The following is a 9,531-nucleotide window of genomic DNA, read 5'->3' on the forward strand; positions in this document are numbered from 1 at the left end:
ATTAATAGTATTCTTTAAATTATTTAAGGTCAAAGAAGGTACATATTTCAAAAACTTGCATTTTATAAAAACGACTCCAGGACTCATACCAAGTATTGGCCGAACATCAGGCATGTACCAAATGAAAGCTGTAACATTTCTTAACAAAATATAATTTTCAGAATTTTTGTCTGGGCCGACACTTTTAATGCCGACGGACAGCAACAGGATCGCGCGCCCAGTTTTCCTTGCAGGCAATAGATACCATTTTATTTCTCCATTTAAAACTGAAATATATAAATCTAAATACAAAGTCCTAAACCCAAGATATGACGATATGTATTTTACAAAAAAATAGTATTTATTAATAGTATTCTTAAAATTATTTAAATTCAAAAAAAGTACATATTTCAAAAACTTGCATTATATTAAAACGACTCCAGGACTCGTACCAAGTATTGGCCGAACATCAGCCATGTACCAAATGAAAGCTGTAACATTTCTTAACAAAAAATAGTTTTCAGAATTTTTATCTGGGCCGACACTTTTAATGCCGACGGACAGCAACAGGATCGCGCGCCCAGTTTTCCTTGCAGGCAATAGATTTACCCGCCCATTACAGGCCCTGAAAAAAACCATTTTATTTCTCCATTTAAAACTGAAATATATAAATCTAACTACAAAGTCCTAAACTCAAGATATGACGCTTTGTATTTAACAAAAAAATAGTATTTATTAATAGTATTCTTAAAATTATTTAAATTGAAAAAAAGTACATATTTCAAAAACTTGCATTATATTAAAACGACTCCAGGACTCATACTAAGTATTGGCCGAACATCAGCCATGTACCAAATGAAAGCTGTAACATTTTTTAACAAAATATACTTTTCAGAATTTTTGTCTGGGCCGACACTTTTAATGCCGACGGACAGCAACAAGATCTCGCGCCCTGTTTTACTTGCAGGCAATAGCTTCACCCGCCCATTACAGGACCTGAAAAACCCATTTTATTTCTCAGTTTAAAACTGAAATATAAAAATCCAACTACAAGGTCCTAAACGCAAGATATGACGCTTTGTATTTAACAAAAAAATAGTATTTATTAATAGTATTCTTTAAATTATTTAAATTCAAAAATAGTACATATTTCAAAAACTTGCATTATATTAAAACGACTCCAGGACTCATACCAAGTATTGGCCGAACATCAGCCATGTACCAAATGAAAGCTGTAACATTTCTTAACAAAATATACTAATCATAATTTTTGTCTGGGCCGACACTTTTAATGCCGACGGACAGCAACAAGATCGCGCGCCCTGTTTTCCTTGCAGGCAATAGCTTCACCCGCCCATTACAGGCCCTAAAAAAACCATTTTATTTCTCAGTTTAAAACTGAAATATAAAAATCCAACTACAAGGTCCTAAACGCAAGATATGACGCTTTGTATTTAACAAAAAATAGTATTTATTAATAGTATTCTTTAAATTATTTAAATTCAAAAATAGTACATATTTCAAAAACTTGCATTATATTAAAACGACTCCAGGACTCATACCAAGTATTGGCCGAACATCAGCCATGTACCAAATGAAAGCTGTAACATTTCTTAACAAAATATAATTTTCAGAATTTTTGTCTGGACCGACATTTTTAATGCCGACGGACAGCAACAAGATCGCGCGCCCAGTTTTCTTTGCAGGCAATAGATTTACCCGCCCATTACAGGCCCTGAAAAAACCATTTTATTTCTCCGTTTAAAACTGAAATATAAAAATACAACTACAAGGTCCTTATCGCAAGACATGACGCTTTGTATTAAACTAAAAAGAGAATATTTATTAATAGTATTCTAAAAATTATATAAGGTCAGAAAAGGTACATATTGAAAAAACTTGCATTTTATAAAAAATGACTCCAGGACTCATACCAAGTATTGGCCGAACATAAGCCATGTACCAAATGAAAGCTGTAACATTTTTTAACAAAATATACTTTTCAGAATTTTTGTCTGGGCCGACACTTTTAATGCCGACGGACAGCAACAAGATCGCGCGCCCTGTTTTCCTTGCAGGCAATAGCTTCACCCGCCCATTATAGGCCCTAAAAAAACCATTTTATTTCTCAGTTTAAAACTGAAATATAAAAATCCAACTACAAGGTCCTAAACGCAAGATATGACGCTTTGTATTTAACAAAAAAAATAGTATTTATTAATAGTATTCTTTAAATTATTTAAATTCAAAAAAAGTACATATTTCAAAAACTTGCATTATATTAAAACGACTCCAGGACTCATACCAAGTATTGGCCGAACATCAGCCATGTACCAAATGAAAGCTGTAACATTTCTTAACAAAATATACTAATCATAATTTTTGTCTGGGCCGACACTTTTAATGCCGACGGACAGCAACAAGATCGCGCGCCCTGTTTTCCTTGCAGGCAATAGCTTCACCCGCCCATTACAGGACCTGAAAAAACCATTTTATTTCTCCGTTGAAAACTGAAATATAAAAATACAACTACAAGGTCCTAAACGTAAGATATGACGCTTTGTATTAAACTAAAAAGAGAATATTTATTAATAGTATTCTAAAAATTATATAAGGTCAGAAAAGGTACATATTGAAAAAACTTGCATTTTATAAAAAACGACTCCAGGACTCATACCAAGTATTGGCCGAACATAAGCCATGTACCAAATGAAAGCTGTAACATTTCTTAACAAAATATACTTTTCAGAATTTTTTTCTGGGCCGACACTTTTAATGCCGACGGACAGCAACAAGATCGCGCGCCCTGTTTTCCTTGCAGGCAATAGCTTCACCCGCCCATTACAGGCCCTAAAAAAACCATTTTATTTCTCAGTTTAAAACTGAAATATAAAAATCCAACTACAAGGTCCTAAACGCAAGACATGACGCTTTGTATTAATTTAAAAAAATTGTATTTATTAATAGTATTCCTTAAATTATATAAGGTCAAAAAAGGTACATATTTCAAAAACTTGCATTTTATAAAAACGACTCCTGGACTCATACCAAGTATTGGCCGAACATAAGCCATGTACCAAATGAAAGCTGTAACATTTCTTGACAAAATATACTAATCATAATTTTTGTCTCGGCCGACACTTTTAATGCCGACGGACAGCAACAAGATCGCGCGCCCAGTTTTCTTTGTAGGCAATAGATTTACCCGCCCATTACAGGCCCTGAATAACCATTTTATTTCTTCGATTAAAACTGAAATATAAAAATCCAACTACAAGGTCCTAAACGCAAGATATGACGCTTTGTATTTAACTTAATAAATATTATTTATTAATAGTATTCTTTAAATTAAATAAGGTCAAAAATATACATATTTAAAAAACGTGCATTATATTAAAACGAATCCAGGACTCATACCAAGTATTTGCCGAATATCAGCCATGTACCAAATGAAAGCTGTAACGTTTCTTAACAAAATATACGTTTCAGAATTTTTGTCTGGGCCGACACTTTAAATGCCGACGGACAGCAACAAGATCGCGTGCCCTGTTTTCCTTGCAGGCAATAGCTTCACCCTACCATTACAGGACCTGAAAAAACCATTTTATTTCTCCGTTTAAAACTGAAATATAAAAATCCAACTACAAGGTCCTAAACGCAAGATATGACGCTTTGTATTAAACTAAAAAAAAGAATATTTATTAATAGTATTCTATAAATTATATAAGGTCAAAAAAGGTACATATTTCAAAAACTTGCATTTTATAAAAACGACTCCGGGACTCATACCAAGTATTGGCCGAATATCAGCCATGTATCAAATGAAAGCTGTAACATTTCTTAACAAAATATACTAATCATAATTTTTGTCTGGGCCGACACTTTTAATGCCGACGGACAGCAACAAGATCGCGCGCCCAGTTATCCTTGCAGGCAATAAATTTACCCGCCCATTACAGGCCCTGAAAAAACCATTTTATTTCTCCGTTTAAAACTGAAATATAAAAATCCAACTACAAGGTCCTAAACGCAAGATATGGCGCTTTGTATTTAACTTAAATAATTGGTATTTATTCTAGTGTATAGGGTTTGCCCTGAGACACGCCTAGGTCCTACCTTAAATTGGCCCCTTTCCCACACACTTTAGCTTAGTTTAATTTAAGTTAGGAAAACATTTCAATTGTCATTCGAGTCAGGCTTTTCAGGGGGGTTTCTCCACGCTCCTGACTGGCTTTAGACACACGTAGAAAAGGGATGATAGTCGAAGTTCTGTCATTTATACTCGATCCTAAAACCGGACGATTCGACGGCCGGCCTGGAAATAACTTCTCATACACTCCATAGTTCACACATTTTTTAAGCATATTACCATGGTGTTCGCAATAATTGGGGTTAATTGTTTCAAAATAAAACAATAATATACCATGTCATGCACTTTTTTAATACACAGTATTTGAATAAATTTTCCCTAACACATAAACCATACACGCTGACGTCATGAGTTTTTCAAGGTAACCTAATTTGGTACGTCTCTGGAGTTATACTTAATTTATAACCCATTTGCAAGAAGTCAAATGAATCGGAAACACATTGTCGAATAAAATTATTAAGTATTAATTATTATATCTGTGACATCTTAATTATGTTACTTAGATACAGTGTGCTATCTGTACAAGAGTAAAATTTAACATTAGAGGTATGACAATTCATAATATTGTAAGTTTAATTGTACTTTTTTAATAACTACCAAAATACATACAAATTATGCAGATTTTCCTAGTTATATCCACTAAGAACACGGATATTTAATCATATAGGTAATTCATTTATTATTTATAGGGGAGACATTGAAGCAAACATTTTCTTTCAATTATTATACATATATGTGTAAGTATGCATGTGTATATATATATAAAGTCCACATTCGGCATTATCAATATGTATGTAATTGGGAAATTCATACATTGGAAGAATTTTTATAACTTTCAGGGTTATGCGGGATTGTGTAAAAAAATATGTACCTAACAATGAAAGGTGAGTATGTTAACATTTTCTAAATGAGGCTCAAAGATAAAGTTACGACACATTTTAAATTTACCTTTTTTGATTCAGGACCGTAGCTTATCAACTGTTCTGGTTCAGAAACTATCTTAATTATTACAAAGTACATCAGAATCCAGTGACGACCGGTGTATGAGCTGCAGCAGGGGAGTCAGTTTGCAAGCGCACTGACATTCACGACAAGCTTGATTCACCAATGCCCACAATGTCACAGAGGAGCCAGCGATTATCAACCAGTCGCAGCCACGCAGTGCGACGCTGCGTCTACTGGAAACAATTCTGAAGAGTTGGAATCTGCTGCATTCATTCGCTAGTCACCACAATAACAATACATTAGAATAATGTTGTTTATATACTATTGAGACCTTGCATGTGATGGTAACGGGCCAGCATCTCGTTACCTGTATTTAAGGGGCGAGAACATATCAATTAGTTCTGGAAAAAAAATTCCCAAGAATTATTAAAATAAAGTACATGAAAGATGCTGTTAATTGTACACCATACAAAGTACATGCTGCATTTCAACAAATGTGCTTGCATGGTTAACGTAACGTTATATCAATGAGTAAATAGAAAATTTTATTCGAAATTTAGTCATTAGCCAACCCCAAGTGTGAAAGATATTCAAGCAATTATTTGCAATGTTGCAAATATGTTTTAAAATGGTGCAATTTATGGCTTACTTTTTCAATTTTTCTTTGTAATGAAACAAGAAACAACTTGCAACGTCACAAAAGGCTCGCTCAGGAAGGAGGGTGCAACCTCTCTTTGGAACGATCCTCTTGTTCAATGTCAAATGAGCTACTTGTCACTTGCATTTGTTATTTTCCTAGTGTTAACTAAGAGGTTTCTTATATTTCAATGGTGGTATACACCACAACACTTTATATTTGTTCGGTACATTCGTATAAGGGAAACTGTAATTACATAATCCAGAGAACATAACATCACTTGGAAACCACACGTACTAAGTGTAAGGTTCTATCATATAGTTAAACAAGTTTGGCTGGCAACAAACACAACAAATTATAATCGGCATTAAACGCAACATTCCCAGTCCATTGACCATAGTTCGAGTGCTTATAGAAGTTCTATATGAAACCAAATAAAAATAATTCTGTAATACTACTGTTATTATTCTCAAATGTATAGAAATATGGTTGTTCCTTCTTGTAATGGTACAGAACACAAAGGTTTACAGAAATATTGTGTCACTTAACAAACATTTGTATATTTACATATGAACCCCTAATTCGGTTCCAATTACAATTTATCTTAATCTGTTTTAGCACAATATTGAGCTTAAAATTTCTTATCCTAATTACACTTCTCAACTACCTATGCGGAAATCGGATCAAATTGTTTTCTAATAAATAAAAAATCGAATAAATAGATACTTCAGCCTACATAACACCATACAGTTTCTGCGAGAATATTTATTACGTACTCATAACACTTAAGAAAATGTTACACAAATCATTGCTTGATATTCATTCGTTCTTCTGTTCTGTCAACTGTGAACATAACGGGTGAATCATCGTGAAGTTATATATGTATCCTTTTGCGCACCTTTCTCTTTCACTGGCTAGCAATTTGTGACGTCACTCTGGAGATATTTTGCTAAAGTAGGCTATGTATACGGAAATATACGTTAATCTGAGTTTTACATTTTGTTAGAACGGCGGTTATCAACAAATGATGATTCTAATGGCAAATTTATTTCCATTCAAGTAAATAAATTAAGAAATTAGATACCTATAACTAATTTTATTGCCTCATTTATTACAAAATAAGTTTTTTTCTGTATTTTGTTTTGTCTCCGCCCAATTTAGGTTTCGAATGGACGAAAGCTACGATATCATTTAATTTTGACAATCTTTTTTTATATAGCCTGAAGTGATTTTATTATTTATTTCAGTGTAATACATTCACAACACAAGTTTGGCTAAATAATGTTAAACTTTTGTAGCAGTGACACCAGTTAACTGTTGTTTGCCACAACCGTAATAAATTATTTTGTGCACTATATATTGTGTACTATATATTGTACTAACAAAATACTAGGCAGGAAAATAATAACGCGGTAGTTTAGATACGGAAAAAAAATCATTTCGCTGGTTAGTACAACCTCATCCGAAAAAAAAAGCATTTATTTCAAAAATCAAGATTATATAATTAAAAATATGTCACTCTTGTAATATTAATATTGATTATTTAAAAATGTTGCATGGTTATTAATCGTTTCACAAAGCTTAAATATTTAAATTTTTCAAAAATTCGTACTTTTTATTCTGCAGTTTTAAATGCAAAATCTGCCACTCCTCTTCCCGGAACTTACCTAACACAATCTTTACTTCTCTACCTGCAGATTGTTATCCCTATTTCAAGTAATGCTAATTTTCTAGAGAAGGTTCTCCATTAAGAACATTTAATGGTTTTTTGAATAACACCTATCCCGAAGAACGCCGTTAAGTATTTTTAATGTGGCTAACGTAACTTACCCAAACATTTACACCAATATACAGTATTTTAAATGAATATTGTATACAACCAATCATTCAAATAATTGAACAGTGTTCGAAATTAAATTACCTTATCCCTCCAGCCATTCACACGATTAAACAATGTTTTAAATTAAGCTAACAAAACTTAACCAACCATCCAAATGACTTAAAAGTATTTTAAAAGTAGCTAACGTAATACAAAATACAAAACAAATGGTAAAATACCGGTAATCTACCTCAATTATCTCAACAACTATTAGCAGAATCATCACACATAATTAAAGAATCTCAAAAAACATTTATAAGAATTTTATGTAAATATTTTCATAAGTGCTTAAACTATGAAAAATTGCCAAAATAAATAGCCAAACAATAAAGCACGAATATCAAAAATTTGAATTTATATTTCGCCGTTTTTTGTTAGTTCTATCAACATAACATGACATCAATTAATAATATAATTAAATGAAAATATTTGGTTTGCGTTTACAACCGAAAATTTGGGACACGTTACAATTGTTCCGAAGTTAATGCAAGTTATTTTAATAACGCAAGTAAGCGTATCAGATATATTAATTCATGTAACAATATGAGCTAAATTTATTTTCTAAATGAAACGTATAAACATTAATACTAATAGTTCAGTTTATAATAAACTTGCATCTGTATGTATCCTACATAAAAATTTGTGACAAGGTTATAATTCAGAAATTCATTAAAAAATAAAACACTTATTGAAATGCTGTGCCTTTGTTTAAATAAACTTTACTCAGCTGTCAAAGTTGAGGCCTACACAAACAAAAAAATCATTTTCTCAAGATCAGTTGCTATAAAAACTTATTTTGACCATTCATATAACCCTACCTCCCTTACTTCGTGCAATAATCTTTGCTAAAATTAGTCTTTGTTTGCACAATAACACTCAGTTCTGACACGTTATAGTTTTAAAAGAGATGGTTATTTATTATTTAATTCATTTTTGTTGTTTTAGTGTTATTTGGGTAACTATATTACACACAGTCTAGCAGTTTGTCAATTCATATCATCAAACTACCATTCAAACCCGCGCTCGTCGGCAGTATCACCAACGAAAAGTATGCGCGCAGAACGTGAAAATATTCGTCCGCGGATCGGGCAGGCCTGTACACTTAGGCCATTCGATTTTTCGCAGTAATCACTTGACAGTGCACCAACTCATACGCCTCACTGAAGAGATAACAAGCGCCTTCAACGTAAAAGATTATGTAGTTGCGACGTTTTTAGACGTAGAAAAAGCCTTCGACAGAGTTTATCACGCGGGGCTAATCTATACAAACTATATCAAACTAATTTCCTGGTCTGCTATACCAAGCTAGTCGCGTCCTACCTAGAAGACAGAACGTTTTCAGTATCAACTTAAAGAACTATGTCTGACATCAAACAAATAAGAGCAGGCGTACCACAGGGCAGTATTCTAGGCCCTGTTCTATTTAACATATATAGCCTTCTAGAGATTTGCCACGCCCCGAACACCGCCTAGTGAAGTTAGGCTGCTATGTGCTATGCAAACGACACGTTTCTGTATAGCAGATCATACACACTTCACCTAGCCACTACCAGACTGCATTAGCTTAGATTAAATTAGGCTAGGAAAAAAAAACGGATGCATTAGCTGTGTGCTAGCAATGGTGTACGACCTGGCTTAGCAAAGTGAACACAACGATGTCCGAAGCTATTGTGTTTACTCGCGGAAATCTTCCACCTGTAGAACACAGGCCATAAATACGTTTGTTTGGCGAACAAATCCCACACAAGGACGTCGTAAAATATCTAGGCGTCCACATGGACAGGAAGCTTCTCTGGCACCATCATATAGATGCCTAGAGAATTCAAACTGAGGTTAGACTAAGCTCACTATATCCAGTAATGAGCAGGCGATGTGGAGGCACAGTAACGAACGGTTTACTGTGCTCTACAAAACACTGATTCACCCTATTATTACGTACGC

The 9,531-nt window shown here is 33.5% G+C and overlaps 1 long non-coding RNA gene across 1 annotated transcript; it reads right to left on the minus strand.

Annotated features, from left to right (window-relative positions):
• Nucleotides 1–4,399: 4,399 nt before the first annotated feature.
• Nucleotides 4,400–7,742, minus strand: LOC134534686 (uncharacterized). The gene is made up of 2 exons (XR_010075507.1): nt 6,379–7,742; nt 4,400–5,307 (listed from the first exon to the last, which is right to left on the minus strand). It is a non-coding gene; the product is annotated as an uncharacterized LOC134534686 (long non-coding RNA).
• Nucleotides 7,743–9,531: the final 1,789 nt, after the last annotated feature.

This window comes from Bacillus rossius, chromosome 8 (genome assembly GCF_032445375.1).
Source record: "Bacillus rossius redtenbacheri isolate Brsri chromosome 8, Brsri_v3, whole genome shotgun sequence".
In the NCBI taxonomy this organism is placed as follows: domain Eukaryota; kingdom Metazoa; phylum Arthropoda; class Insecta; order Phasmatodea; family Bacillidae; genus Bacillus; species Bacillus rossius.